This window comes from Polyodon spathula, chromosome 22 (genome assembly GCF_017654505.1).
Source record: "Polyodon spathula isolate WHYD16114869_AA chromosome 22, ASM1765450v1, whole genome shotgun sequence".
Taxonomy (NCBI): domain Eukaryota; kingdom Metazoa; phylum Chordata; class Actinopteri; order Acipenseriformes; family Polyodontidae; genus Polyodon; species Polyodon spathula.
The window spans coordinates 11,597,835-11,614,591 of record NC_054555.1 but is presented as its reverse complement, the minus strand read 5'-3'; the positions used below and the strand labels follow the sequence as shown (position 1 = coordinate 11,614,591).

At 34.0% G+C, this 16,757-nt stretch overlaps 1 protein-coding gene across 1 annotated transcript in view; it reads left to right on the top strand.

Moving 5' to 3' along the window:
• Positions 1 to 16,757, top strand: part of LOC121297123 (teneurin-2-like) — a 483,736-nt gene that overhangs the window by 160,424 nt on the left and 306,555 nt on the right. The gene's annotated exons all lie outside the window — the stretch shown is intronic.

The following is a 16,757-nucleotide window of genomic DNA, read 5'->3' as shown; positions in this document are numbered from 1 at the left end:
GCACGGGATTGTACATCACTTCACGTACATTTAAAGTAGTTAAAATGTGAGCACGAGGTTGCACATAATTAATTCACGTGCTGGGATTCAAGTGAATAATTAATTAGTAATTGAATCCCAGCACAACAGTATATATAGATGCACGTTTTCACATACTCGCGGGTGGGTGTTCGGTGAGTGGAGAATGGGAGAAAGAGTAGGAGAGTTAGAATTACAATTGCTATTGCGTGCTGGTGGGACCAGCACGATACTTGTTTATTTAACTCACCGTGTTTTGTGTAAGTGTTAGTCCGTTTTGTTTGTCTATTTATTTTGGCTTCAAGTGCCGTGTCCTGTTTTTGTCCTGTTTTATTTTGTAACAATAAACCAGCGCAATGAAGCGTCCCCATCATTTCACTTCATCCGTCCTGTCTGTGTATTTCATTCCTTCCTGGTTCTGACGTCGCCCACTTCGGCCGTCTCTGTGACAGGCACCTTAAAATAATATTGTACTTGCTGAGTCCTTTTATTTTATATATTTTTATTTATGTAATATTTATTTAATAGAAGGTATTACTAATGCAATAAGATATTGATTGTGTAATTTGTGAACAATATACTTTATTCAGTCACTGTACTGTATAAGATATATACTGTATTTTGTTGAGTAATTTTTTTGTAGTTTTTAATATAGTGGCCCCAGTTTCTGCCTTGTCAGCCTTAGAACTGCCTCCCTGCCTATCTCAGTGCTAGCTGACAGATGTCAATCAATATATTTAGGCAGTGCTGAGTATCAAAGTTTTAAAAAAACACTTGTGCAGTGTTTGTGCACAGTGTATCCTTTATAATGTTTGTTCTATAAAATATTTTTTTTTGTAAATCATGAGACTGAATTGTTTGTTGTCATTGTGAAAACGAGTACCAGGACCTTGAAAAAAGTAGATATCGTCTTAACTGCACATGCACAAATTTCTGATATTTAAAGGGAGGGTTCACGCCATTTGGCATTTTCTATCTGTGAATTTTAATTGTTGAACATCGCTGTTTTTCTTTTAATTAGTCACCATAAAATTGAAAAATATAGAAAGCTGTTTTAAACATAAAAATGTTGTAAGAATCTTTATTAAAAGCTACATTTAAGTGAAAATATATTTTGCTAATGTACGCTACAGGCATACATCACATCGTTTTAATAATATAACTTTTTAAATATGACATACCGTTAAATGAATTAATATCATAGACTGTATTTTTTGTTATTATCTATTATCATTTATCATCTCATTTCAGGAACTGTGTATTCCAATCATGCATTAATCATCCAATTTATTTTTATGTGCAATTATATTTGTTAAAATGAGTTACATTTTTTATAAAAAATGAACATGAATTTTATGACCACTACTCAGTACAGTTGAGTGGAAATGATCTCTATTTGTTTTTAAGTTTTAATATAGTCCATATCAATATTGAAACCATATAAATTACACTATGTTACACAATTTTTGTTCCTGGGTAGTAAGTGTTATTTCCTAATTGCTTATGCCTCAAAAGTATAGAAAATGGCTATTCCCCACAAACTTTGACAAAAATGACTACAAAAGATTTAGAAGTGAGTAGTTTTTCGAAATTTACAATTATACTGTAAATTTATCTCGAAAAACTACTCACTTCTAAATCTTTTGTAGTCATTTTTGTATTACTTTAGTATAAATACATGTTAATTTGGATTCATATGTTGTTTTTTTCTGACTTTATGTGAACGAAAAGACACAAAAGCTCTTGTTTTCTCATTGGAAATAGTGATATTTCAAAATGTCACTGTCCTGGTCACAAAAGCAAAGTTTGTGGGGAATAATAGCCATTTTCTATACTTGTGAGGCATAAGCAATTAGGAAATAACACTTACTACCCAGGAACAAAAATAAATAAAAAATGTGTTAAACGGTGTTATTTGTGTGAATATATGTATAAGTGTAATATGTATTACACGCATTGTATGACAATCAAGTTAGCTTACCATGGATTTAAAACAAACATGCACGCAAAAGAAATAAAATAATGTTTCGTCTGCAGTGCTTCTCACCCCTGCTGCATTATTATTTACTGAACCCTAATCTCAATAACAGTAAGTACAGCTTTTCCATTTACCATAGAAAAATGCATTGCAGACTTAATGCTGTATATTGAAGCAGTGAGGTATGGTACAGTTTATTAAAAACATGGTAAATGCACAAGATAACTATTGGAAAACTGCAAAATCACTGTGCAAATTTACTGTGGTAACTTCGTCATGGAACCTACATTAAGCACTGTACTGTATTAAGTACTGTACTTGCTTACAGTTATAGTATGATAGGAATGAGATTTCTGAAGCAAAAATTAAGCGTTTGTCAAGGAGTGATTTCAACCACACACAAATACAAGTTCTAGCTAAAAGAAAATTGTGTGTGTGTGTGTGTTTGTGTGTGTATGTATATATATATGTATATATATATATATATATATATATATATATATATATATATATATATATAATATATATATATAATTTTATTGAAACATTTCATGGTAAATATCATTAAATATAAGTTTTCTTAAACAATATAACCTGTTTTTGTAAAAATCCTGAAAAATAAGAAAAAATAACTAATGTCTTGTACTCTAAATTGAATTTCCAACAAACTCTACCTTTAAATTCAGAAATGTGCGCATGCGCAAAGAAGTTCCCGTGACAACGACACCCAGGCCACACATGCATAACTTTTTCTGGTTATTAGTTACGGCGCCAGTGGTAAAAATCTCTATATCCCCATTGAAACTTGTCATCAAGTTACCAGATTTAAGTATTGAATTAGGTACTGTAGTAACAGCACAATTAAACAGGTAAATGATTGACTGACTAGCTCAAAGCACAGGGTGTAATGTGTATGATCCCAACTCTCTTTTGAGCTTCACAGATTTGGAGAATAATTTTCACTTCTTACATAAAGCTGACATAAAATGTACCAGAACATCTTTCAAGAATGTATTTGATGCTCCCCAGTGTATTCGACAGGGAACGAATCTTCCACTTGATTCCTCGCAGGAGTCAAACTCAACTGGCAACTTGTCAGGTAGAATCTTTCAGGGAGCACATTAAAGATGGAACACAAGGATTTTTATATCACAATGTGAACTTAACTGTTTTCTGTAAATTGTTTTATTTATGCTGAGTAAAATGTTGCTTTTCCATTTATTTCAGCATGTTCTGTATTTCATACTCATTCTTCAAGTTTTATGGCCATACTAATAGTGGTCAATACATTTAAGCTGGAAAATTGATTTTAGAAACTTGTACTAGTTGTAACATTCTTGCTATTTTCTCAAAAATTTTAATTCAGCAGAGAGATGTTTATCGTGTATATCTGTGTACCAGATCATGTTTAAAGCTTTGTTTTACAGTAGTTTACTTTGGGTGTCATATTAAAAAAAAAATACACATGCGGTGCAGTGGTGTTTTTGTATTGTTTTTGTGATTAATAAAATGCGCACGAGTGCTTAAAATGCAATGTTCTGGTCTTTGAGTCTCACTGCTCATGCTACCCAGTCACATGCGCATATGTAAATTATATGTTGTTTGTCACTGTGTAGAGTATTTTCTTTGCATATGCCGACTGTTTTATTGTAGGGATTTACAGGGAGGAGGAGAAGTGATGTGACTTTTATTTACTGAAAATACAAATCATGTCAGCCTCTCAGCCACAGTGATTTGGTTTATGCATTCTTGCACATATAATCATGAAATGCATCAGGTGTAAAATTTAATTAAATGCAAGTTTATATGCGTCGCGTTTTTATAAAAATGCCTTCCAGGGAAATTGCAAAGACCTCCCTAGACTGCCAATAACTTGCTCAATGTTGTTTAGTTTTGTAAAAAGTTTTTTCATCAGTATGGTAAATGCATATAACACTATGCACTCACACACACACACACACAAACACAGATTTGAATGAGTCAGTGCTTGGAAATTTTGGCCTGTGATTGGTTAAAATTTCATCGTAGGAGCAAAAATAGATTTAACTATTGCACTCACATCCTTACACCACTGGGCAATAATAGTCTGTCTGTCATATGATTGGTTCACATCACTGTCAATCCCGCCCCTTTTTCAATGCCCACTACCACCATTCCTAAACAACAAGATAAAATGGCTGAATGCTGTATCAGCTATATTTAAACAAAATACTGGAAAGCCATAAATATTTGTTTTATTTTTAAACTGATGCATTTGCAAGTTTTTCATTGAATTCGGTTTATACTTTTTAAATGTTTTTTTTGTTTTTTAAAACATACCATTTTACAGATACTGTTACTATGACTATTGCTAATAATAATAATAATAATAATAATAATAATAATAATAATAATAATAATAATAATAATAATTACATCATGCTGCAATAAAGATTTTTAAATGATTTGATTCTTTAGGCGTTTTCACACAGGAGTTATAATGGTTCAGAACCACCACTGAAGTGGCTGATAGGTCTGTGTGAATTGGCTATACCACCACAGATCCGTCATATTTTATGCCGTCACTGAACCACCTCGCGATGTGGTTCAGAGATGGCACTGAACCGTCATAACTGCCTGTGTGAAAGGCTATAGCACCACTGAAGCACTATAGTGGGTGTGGTTTCATAGTCAATATGCACGTCACTATAGCGTAGGTAGGTAAGGGGTGTGCATGCAGTGCTGAGGCACAGCCACGGAACCTATGGGCGTGCAGAGTCATACCGACAGTACCGCTAGTTAGAAATCTCATAAAATGCTTTAATATTAAAATCTCAACCCAGTTCTATTAAGTTTGCAAGTTCTTGCGTGTGCACTAAAGAGAAACAGTCCACTGTCACGTTTGTAGCCTACTTTAGATCACTTTATGATTTCAGCTTGAGTGCCGTAAGATGACACTGGCTGCAACTCTATTGTTGTTTTTTTATACACAAATAAGCTTACTTGATTAGAAAAACGTCATGAACGATACAAGCAACTTCTTTCACTACTTGGTTTGATTAAAGGAATAATACATAACAAAATATGAAAGCTGAACATTAATTTCAACAATGAACAAAGACATACGTTATAAAAAATGTGAAAGCTGAACATTAATTTCAACAATGAACATATTATATATATTATATAATATATATATATATATATATATATATATATATATATATATATATATATATATATATATATATATATATTATATATATATCATAAAAGATAGGAGCATTAGCCTGCTATATTATATTAAACCAAAACAATTAAAATAATAATGATCTGGTTCTCTCTTATATCATTTAATATCATTTAATTAATAGAGATTAAAACATACTAAGTTAACAACTACCTAGCCAAAATGTAATTAATTATTTCTGTAATCTACCAGCGGCTTCTGTTGCATACACATCGCTGTAACAGTGCAGACCGTGGGTCAAACCAATGTTGTTGTGGTGCGTTTTTTGTTTTTTAAACCATTTGAATGCAAAATCATAACAAAACATGTATACAGGCTTTTTTTTTTATTATTATTATTTGTCCTGCTGTTACCTTTAATTAATTGTTTTGGTTTTGCTTTCATAGAATTTAGATCCATAGTTTAGATGTATCCAAATATCTCCAGGAATACAGCTGAGATGTTGTTCCTGCTATCTGATACCTAATCGTTCATTGGGTCTACTTTAGTGATCAAAATATATCTTAATACTGTTGCCTTTAAATGTATTATCCTGATTTTGTGCTGACCTTTTTTCATTTTTTTTTTTATTGTATGTCCAGTAGAAATGTTCATAACTCACTCTGGTGGTGGGGGCGGGTGGAAGTATTTAGATTTGCCACTGTGTAGATAATTAAAATAGACCCCCCTCTCAACCAAGTGGTCACTGCAAAGGTAAAGCTGAAATCAGACCATGCACCTTACAGCACAGCTCAGGGACCTGTGCAGCCATTTATCTATTGCATTGTATTTGAAATATTTGTTTATCACGATTAAACATACTAACAATAAAACAGTTCAATTAAATCAGTATTGTGATCAGTAACAATGCTAATAAAATAAAAGAAGGCAAGAAAACAAGTCTCTCCCCCTCCGTTTCTATGAATGTACAAATGAAGATTAACACATTTGTTTATGAACATGTAGAAAGAGCAGAGTTCAGAAGTTTCATTGGAAAACAGCACACATATTTTCAACAGTCTTTGTAGGTCTACTATGTTGTTTTTGACCGAACAAATTAAAAAAAAAAAAATGTTGGTTGACTTGCTGCATGTTGATCGTCAGTAAACATAGAGGACGCCAGTTTGAAACTGGCCATATACTGTAGGTGCTCCCTGCCAAGTAAAATAGCTCATTACTAATTTAATTTTTCCTTGCAACCCGCTTCCCTTTCACTAGTTCTAACATCACTTTGATTTCGATTAGAAGCTAAAATCTGGCTGTCTGCTGCCTTGCTCTTTGGGTAGAATTTTCTTACACAATATCAAAGGAAACTGAAGTTTCTGGACAAGTTTTGATATATAGAATAACCTATCTATAATAAGCCAAAAGTAACCAGTGGTTGTCCCATGAGATTTAGTTCATTGTACAATGCAATGTGTTATAAAAGTTTAAATCTGATTTAAAAGTAAGCCATTCCAGGAAGGAGTGAAGCAGGTTTTCCTTCAGCAGGTGTGTAGCAGCTGAGAAGATTCATAGACACAGTTCATCACCGAGTTCTTTAAGTCTAAATATGATTACCTTGGGGGAGCTATTGATCCTTCCATCAATATATAGGTGAACTTTGACTTTGAGGTCAGTACCTTAACCTTATTCTTAGAAACTGAACATTACAAATGATAGTCAATCATACAGTCCACCCCTGTGAGGGGTGTTTAAAAGTGTTTATTGACTCCTCATATTCAGCTACTTGAGATGTCGATTTCCAATGGTGTGGAAGTTCCTCTTTGAACTGCTGAATTGTTTTAATATATATCTACATTAATGCTACAGACCACAGGCTTTGAGATAGTGTATATTGGTATAGAGCTGTATTTTAGATGTGCCCATCTGCCACTGGGGTTGACTTGGAAGCCATTCAAAATCAGTTCATTTCCATCAGAAGCAGATCGACATCAAATCAATTTCAATTTGAACTGTCAGCCCCAGTTAGATTACGGGCTGGCAGAACTCGATCTCTCCAATTCATGCTGAGGGTTTAAGTTGCCAAATGAACATCCAGTTGGAAGGATGCAAGAAGCAGGTTTTAAATCACTGACTGGCTTTATGGTGCAGATGTAAATGTGGCATAAGAATCACATGTCACATTATACCAACAGTGATGCTTTTGAATTTGTTAACCAAAAAAACACAACATTTTTAGTTTTGCATTGATTAAGCGTGTATTAAAAGAAAGCTCTGTCGTTACCAGTTTGAATAAATACATTTAAAAGGTTGCTATTAAAAGTACTATTGCTCTAAGTGACCCTGAGCAAGTCACTTAACCTTCTTGTGCTCCATCTTTGGGGTGAGATGTTGTTGTAAGTGACTGTGCAGCAGATGCATAGTTCACACACCCTAGTCTCGTATCTTGTAAAGCGCTTAGTGATGGTGGTCCACTGTGAAAGGCGCTATATAAATATTATGATTGATATATATATATATATATATATATATATATATATTTTTTTTTTTTTTTTTTTTTTTTACAAAATATATTTAAAAGGGGACTTAATCTTTACTACCACACTTAGGTTGGTAAGGTTGTCTCTTAAACAACATGTGTTTAAATATTTTCAAGTTTCATTTTTTAACCTTTTTGCAATGTCCCACATAATCAACACATTTCTCTTGTAGGGCAATATGAATACAGCCACAGCCCAGCATTCACTTAATGAAACCTCTGTCTTAAATTTACAGTTGGGCCAGACATCAAGTCATAGAATGTTCCATATCCTACAGTATGTAGAACAATCAGAGTAATGGAGTGAGCTTGTAGATCTGAGGCAGAACTTAACATTGAATTTCAAATAAGCATCACATTGATCTCTGTAAAGAATGATTAAAACATTCTGTGGAATAACTGCTCTATTATACATTGATTTAAACATTAAATATCATATGCAAAAAGCAATTTTCTTTAATTACTTTAATATGCATGTATTGTTAATTGAATGCATGCATGTCTAAATTATTTAAATAAGAAAAATAATTAGTATTTGTACAATATTATATAATAAAAGATTATATATATAATATATATTATATATTATATATATATATATATATATTATATATATATATATATATATATATATATATATATATATTCTTATATAGCATATGGAGCAATTCATAAGATTATAATTTTAGACTTTTTAACCTGGTAAAGTGTCCCTTTTTACACAAGGAAAAATTATAGTATTTTTGTACTTTTCTTTTTTTCCATTCACAGTGATAAACATTTTGTTTATGTGTGTGTTAACATTTTTTTAATTTCTGAGTTTGTGAATCAATGTTTTCTTTCCACCTGTGTTACATCGATCTTAGAGCTTTCAGCTTTTAAACCAAACCTTTTTAAACATGCAAGCACTTCTTGAAAAGCCGGTTTGCAAACGTACAATAAGTCAATAAGACTTTATAGGACAGTAACGCAATTTGAAAACCTCAGGGTTCCTACATCCATTTTTGGATTTATTATTACCTGATTAAATTACGTGGCCTGATCGAATGGTGTGAAGAACCCTGTAATATTATAGAATTAGTATACTATGATGAATTGTCAGAGAAAGTGACTGTGACAGCCCTGTAGCCACATGCACTTAGCTATGCAATTTATACTAATTTGGAAGCCAAGGACTTTTCACTTTTGTTTAGGTGATTTATTATTCTTTGTTGGTGACAGAACTTGGAAGAGGGGAGGGTAGGAGTGGTGTCCTGGTTATCTTGAAAACCCCAGTAAACAGAAGAAGATAATTTGTGACTGGTGACTTACTGTTGGATTAAACTGTTCCCTTGCTTTGGCATAAAGGAAACATTTATTGGAAAGAAGCATAGTGATGGCTCAGAAATCTCTATCCGTAAATGAGTAATGTTGCAACCACATGCAACCTAAACTGAACCCTGGTTTTTAATAACTATATAGTCACTTGTTGAATTTAGTCACTATTCAACCATAGGTATTGATTGACTTTGATTTAGTGTAACACTTAATTGGGAGCGGAAGTCATAAAGCACTGAGAACATGAACATGTTCAAAACAGGGGTTTGCTGCTTTGTTATAAATTTCTAAATAGGCTTTTGACATCATTTTAAAAACTGCATCTAATTTTTCTGTTCGAATAAAGATTAAATTCTGAAATGTATTTAAAGAAAATTCTTAGAAAGTTAACATATTTCATCCTGCAGGTAGAAGCAGGATGAAATATGCATGAAGTCTTCCAATTATTAATTAAAGATTATAATATTTTTGTTGCCAAGCTAAAACACTGTGTGTGTGTGTGTCTGTGTGTGTGTCTTTATGTGTGTGTGTGTGTGTGTGTGTGTGTGTGTGTGTGTGTGTGTGTGTGTGTGTGCATATCTATCTATCTGCAGCGGTTTGCAGAAATATTCACCCGCTACCAATAATGTCACATTTTGTTGAATTACAAATAATTTAAGTACAGTTTTTCAAACAAACTTTTTTTATTCAATGTTGTAGTGGTTAACTGAACACTGTTATATCAGGAGGAGGTTATATGTCAACAAAACTTGCAAAGAAAATGTACAAAATGAAATTTACTGGTTGCATAAGTATTCAGTTGGTCAATACTTGGTAGAATCACCTTTTGCAGCAATTACTGCTATGAATCTCTTTGGATAGGTCTATACTAGCTTTGCACAGTAGGATGGAGACATTTTTGCCCATTCTTCACGGGAGTATTGCTTCAGTTCTGATAAGTTTGTTGGATCGTCGGTGGATTGCAATCCTCAAGTTTTGCCATAAATTTTTGATTGGATTCAAGTCAGAACATTGATCCTCTTCTTGTTCAACCACTCCAGTATGGTTTTGTCTCTGTGCTTCGGGTCATTGTCCTGCTGAAATGTAAATTTCCTACCCAGTTTCAGAGTCTTGGCCGACTCAAACAGTTTTTCCTCAAGGATTTGCCTGTACTTTGCACCATCCATTCTCCCCTCTATCCTGACAAGCTTCCCAGTCCCTGCTGAAGAGAAACATCTCAATAACATGTTGCTGACACCACCATGCTTGACAGTTGGGATGGTGTTGACTGGGTATTGTGCAGTGTTAGGCTTGCACCAGACGTAAGCTTGGAATTTTGTGTCATTTGACCGAAAAAATGTCTGCATTATCATCTACATGCTTTTTTGCAAACTCCATGTGTGCTTTAAGATGAGGCTTTTTGAGTAATGGCTTAGTTCTTGCCACCTGTCCATATAGGCCAGCTTTGTGTAGGGACCGGTTTATTGTTGATGTGTAAACACTGACTCCCATCTCAGACACAGAACTTTGTAGATCTCTCAAGGTCATTGGAGTGACATCCCAAACCAGTTTCCTGCTTGCCCAGCTGCTCAGTTTGGAAGGGTGACCTGATCTGGGTAGTGTCTGGGTGGTATGATGCATCTTCCACTTCTTAATGATGGACTTCACTGTGCTGAGAGGGATAATCAGCACCTTTGAAATTTTCTTCTACCCTTCTCCTGCTCTGTACCTCTCTACCACTTTATCCCTGACTTGTTTCAAAAGCTCCTTGGTTTTCATGGTTGCTTTGTTGGATCTCTATGTGAGTTGCAGCTTCAAAGTCTTATACTTGAGGGAAATTATCTACAAGTTAAACCACATTGAGCACACACAGAATGAAACCATTTCACACATTTTTTGACCTTTCAAAGAAATCATTTGCACCTGAGCTGATTTAGGGCTGCAGTAGCAAAGGGGTTGAATGCTTGTACAATTGAGATTAATATTTTTGTTTTTCTGTCAATCTTACTTATTTATATTCTATATGCATTTTTTAACTTTATCAAAAGGAAGCAGGAAAAAAAAATGTCCTTTTGAGAATGAAATACTGTATACTGTATCCTTAATGAATAGCTTCAAAATAATGATAGAAACCAGGGGCTGTGGTACGCTGTTCTCTTCTAGGGACCAGAATTTAAGCCTGATGAACACAGCCACTTGTGATTACATTGGTTATTCTCAGTCTAGTCCCTCTCTTGCTGTGGTGTGCATCATGAAACCAGCCCAAAATAGGACATTTGGTCAACTGAGCTCACAAAGATATTGGTTTTAATAAATGTGTAAATTGCATTTCACTGTAAATCCACAAGCTTGTGTTTCAAGGTCATCGCTCAGGGACACAAATCAGTGTTCTGTTTTTTGGCTAATAGTCTGTGGATACAAAGAGAACATCATTGCCCAAAGCAGCCAATCTCTAATAACTTTTAAAGACACCCGTTTCTCTCAAAATGTTGAGATTGTACTTTTTAATCCCCTTCAATTGTATTATTGTACCATTGTTTTATTTGACTCTACTCAATTTTTTTTTAATAAAGTTTAATATTCATGACATTTTCCTAGCCTGTTATTTTATGAAGCTATAACTCCAGTCTAGAATAGTTACAGCTGGTTTCACAGACCTAGATTAGCACAAATGTAAATGATACCTTAGGTAAGGTAGTCCAACACCAGTGCTAACGGGTGTGTAAAACAATGCAGTACATGATTACAGGTTTTACAGCAGTGACCTTACTCCACAGTCTACTTAAGAAAGTACCTTGAACAGCCACCCTAATAAATGTATAAAACATAAATTATAAACCGTCAGGAGGCAGGAGCAGTGAGATTATATGTTCCAGTCAAAAGGTTAAGTAGATTGGGGGTAATTCTACAGGCAATATTTAAAAAACAATATGTGGTTAAAAGTCTAACTTCAGTGGTAAGAAGTGCCTACCTTCACTGTGGAGAATAAAGTCATGTTTGAACCTACACTAGAATTTTACAATTGAAACTGCGAAATCTTGTAATTAAACAAAAATAACAAATACTGAATCTGTATTCTACATGTCAACTACATTGCTGGCAAAACAGTAGTGCATAGAAAGGTTTTTTTAATAATTGTATATCGTTAAATGTTTTTCCTACAACACATTCTTGCCTGATGCGTTTGTTTTAAGAGTGGACAATAAAAATCAACAACATTTGAAGCAAATCTTCCAAGCAGTGAATGCAGTGTGTTCTTGTGGGTATAAAATGAATACTGTTCTAGAACATCCTGGATTCAAATCCCCATTTCTGCTACGAACTTGGTTTCTGACCCTGGGTGAGTTCATTCCTTCAGCTGGAAAAAAAGGTTCAGAAGCAACCACACTGTAAACAACAAGCAATAACCTCAACATCCTTTATAGAAAAGTTCAGAAAATGCCACTGGGATGCCACAGAATTACCAAGAATGGCAACACAATGTATTTAGAACCCATATTGCACAGCTGCATATAACATTGGTCCGGAATATGACCAATAAAGTTGCCATTGTTTGCTGCACAGAGCCATTCCACTAAAGAGATATGACTGTACATGATGGTTATTCTGGTTACTTCTTTTTCGATTGACTTTTGCCATATTAATAAATCATTAAAATAATTCTAAAAAGCTCTGCTATTTCAATTTGTTCAATTTAAGATGAGTCTCAGAGGTGCAGTTTAAATGAACTATTACTGTACAGCTGTAATCCTATAAACAGTTGTGAACACCCACACACATCTGCAGATGATTAAATGGTACATATTAATATGTTCGTCCATCTCTGGTATAAGCTCATCTCGATATCCCAATGGTAAAATATAGTTTTTATAGAAGTCGGCTTTACAAAGAATTGCAAGAATAATAGAGGCTCAATCATTACCCAGTTTCCTAATCAAATATTGCACAGATAATACTCGACAATTAGAGGTGCATTGCACTTCACAAAAGCCTTTAACTAAAAGTGAAAACATGCATGTGCAGGTTATTATACACATATTATATAGGCGTCTAAAAAGATGTATTATTAAAAAGCAAGACGCAATACAATTTAGACTCTTCATGAAAGTCTTTAAAAATAACTACTGGTAACAACATTCATGTTCTAGTATGATTAATATAATATGTGTGTGTGTGTGCTACTCCGAATAGGGCAATTAATCAGGCAATGAATATCTAATGAGGCTCACAAAATAAAAAGAGTGGTGATCAATATATGATATATCGATACATTTTTGCATCACTAATGAACAACCACCAGTTCTTTTTAAATTTTGATTCCAATGTTTGGTTGTTGTTTTAATTTTGTATTCTTATTTTAAATTAAGATATTCAGATTTTCTGAGGTTTATGGACAAACCGGAAATACAAAAACTCCCTAGATGCAATAGGTTTGGATAGAAAAAGAGTTTACCTTAAAAAAAAAAAGTGAGAACTGCATTGAACACAATGGGACCAAAAAAATGTCCTAAAAAAAGGCATTGATTACTGTGGCAGGATGGCGAGTGGATAGAGGCCCGGAGACAGACTGTAGTTCAAAAAAGTAACTATTTTATTATAAATAAACACAAAATGAGAGGGCACAAGGGCCAAAACAAAACAATTTAAACACAAAGAAAGACAAAAAGCAAAATTTACAAAAATAACAATCTCCAGGCTGGGCAATGCCTTCACTGGATTCAAGCTCTCCAAACAACCAAAAAAAACCCACCAACCTGCTTCCTCAGCTCCCTCTCCCCAAATGAGAAGCAGAGGCCTCCTTTTATATCAGGTGGCTGGGCGCTGATTGATCGTTAATCAACCTAATCAACTAATCAACCCCAGCCACCTGAACATAGTAAACCCAGGCAGGCAGGGGAAGTTAACCCCATCCCTGCCAATTTAAAAGGGCAGAGCTTTGCTCTTCCACAATTACATAGTTCCTGTGGGAGCTGAAGCTGACAATGTCCACCTCTGTATTTATTCCATCCCTTCACAGATTAATTGTGCTTTGCAATAAACCATGCTTTTAGTGCAGGCAGCAACAATTAGTTATATTTTCTCCTGTGTCCAATAACAGTGGGTATCGCTTGTAATTTGGCACCCTGGTGAAATTATGAGGAAGCTTTCCAAGTCCAAACGCAGACTCGGTATCCCCACTTTATCTGGCACCGCCTCTCTGCTCCTTTCATAATGTTGCAGATTGACTATAATTGGTTTGATTTATTTGAGTTTTTATGCATGGAAAGATATCTTATGGGTGTAGGCTCATTGTTTATAAAAGCTCCACTATCACACTTTATAGGAATAGTTATACATACAGAACCAGGAGGAAATATTTGTAATGCAACACAGTGGGAATTGATCTGATCCGGATTACTATTGTATGTTATTACTTTACAATAATGGAGAAGTTATCAGCTATATTTGTCAAAAAAAAATATTAATAAAGGACATGGTTGTGTAGGATGGCAATGTTGCCTATAAGTACAACCAAAACTGACTACGGAAGTCTTTTCCTCTGTAATGTAACTAAAGGGTAGATTTGCAGGGATTAAAATTCTTATTTCTCCATGTGCACAGAATCCTATGTAGGCCCACTTGTGCAATTGTGATATTTCTTCCTACTTTACATCCATTTTTTTTAAATATACAATAATTCCCCTATTTAAAAATGTCATACTGCTAAACAGCATACTCATAACTAAAGCTGTGTATAGTTGGATTAGATTAAAAAATGGATGCAAAGTAGGAAAAAAGACTTTGAGGTTGTGTTCAATTCCAGTTTTGCACATTTTCAAATAACCAAATACACTAATATTATGGAATGGGTTGCAAGCTTGTGTCAGTGTCCTGTTTAAAATATAGGCTTGGTCTAAGTGAATTTGTTGCAGAGTATGATTGTTACATTTACTGTACATTTATTTCCAATTCTCCCTAGGTATAATATAAGACAAGTCATCCATGCATACATTTATGGTCAGTCGCTAATTCATTGTCAATGCTCAATGGCTCCATTTTTTTTTTTTTTTTTTTTAAGTAGCTGTGAGTTTCCGTGACAACTATCAGATAGCACTTTCTGCCTTGAGCTGTCACATGATCAACATGATTCAATGTTTTTGGTTTTTTTTTATAAATAGGATGTACTTCATAGTTTCCTTTCTCATAGTGTTTGCTTAATCATGTGTGTAAGTGTATATGCCATCCATAAATGTGCTCTTCAAGCTCTGTCTGAAAGGACTCAAAGAAAGAAAACACAATGTGTGATGCTGTAATAGCTTCTGTTATCGACTCTGAGCTCACTTGAAACTACCCAGCCTCACAGTGCCTAAATACATGCTGTCACAAGTTCTGGTTGATTTAGTTGTCTTTCTGTTGATTCAACTATAAACCTGTACAATAAAGTAAAGACGCACTACAGCTTTATTTACTGCACCTTAACTGCTTTTAATTGTGTACAGAAGTACAGTGTAAAGTTTTAATACACTGATGGGGAAAAAAAACTCCCATTGCATAGATGGTGCATTTTCATATTCTACTATATGTATATATGATGGAGAATGTCTTTGAATGAGTGAAATTGGTTATGAGTAGAAGTTTAACGCTCTCCCTCAGTAGTCCTACCACTCCTTTTCTGTTAAATTTGTAAGTTTAAAAACAAAAAATCAACTGCAAGCATTTCTAATCATCTAACTTTTATTTAGTCCATCGTCTTGCAAATAGTTTTGCCCTAATTACGTTTGTAAATGCAGGCCTGAAGGGATTTTTGCTAATTGGCTGTCATTTCCAGTGAATTAGATACAGGTATCTCATCACCCACAAATATTTTATGTGTTTGTATTGAAAATTCTGAATTGTTGGCACTAATATACCAAAATATAATTTACAAGTTGACTACTTGAAATAAAATATTATTGTTGATTAGTTTTATGAGAAGCCATTATCACAAACATGTTTTTTTTTTTTGTTGTTGTTTTTTTGCTATGTCACATGAAACACGTATAGCAAAATATAATCAGGAGATGTTTAAGATTTAGGTTGTTTAGAGTTAAACTATATTCAGTACCAAAACAAGGCCCCATGGTGGACAATGTATGTGTGTGCATGTGTGTATGTATGGAACACAAAAATATTAACAGATTAATTGAACCGATTAATCAACTAAAGATTTATTCGTAGATATTTATTTATTTATTTATTTATTTTACAATTTAATCATGTATTTTGGGTAGACAGAGAAATGCGTGCTGCTATAAATGGAAAGTGCTGATTTGAAGCACTCTCTCTTTCTCCCTGGAAGTGGACATTGTGATTTTAAGCTTGGTTAAAGTTGTGTAAAAATCCTAATTGTTGTCTTGTTTTGTACAAGGATTGCTGATAGTGTGCTACCGAAGTATGTATTTGGAACTGGAGTGTTTATCTAGGTTGATTTAAGTGATTGGCAACCATGTGTCTGCAAAGTTACTCGTGTGCATTGTAATCAGAGCTGTTGAGCTCTGAGGTAAAATCCAGCGTGGCACATTTATAAACTTAATATTATAAACATAATAAACTGTTGATTTAGTTATAAACACCAGAGTGTTTTTTTTGTTTCCGTTTTTGTGCATTGCTAATAATGTTGCTGTTTAGGGGTTACTCCAGAGAGGTTAAACAGTATGCATTACTGTGCTGCACTGGGCCTTGGGGCTTGTGTGATTTATCAGTAGGGATACATAATGGACCTCAAAAAACTGGTCCGATATCTGGTTCAACTCTGT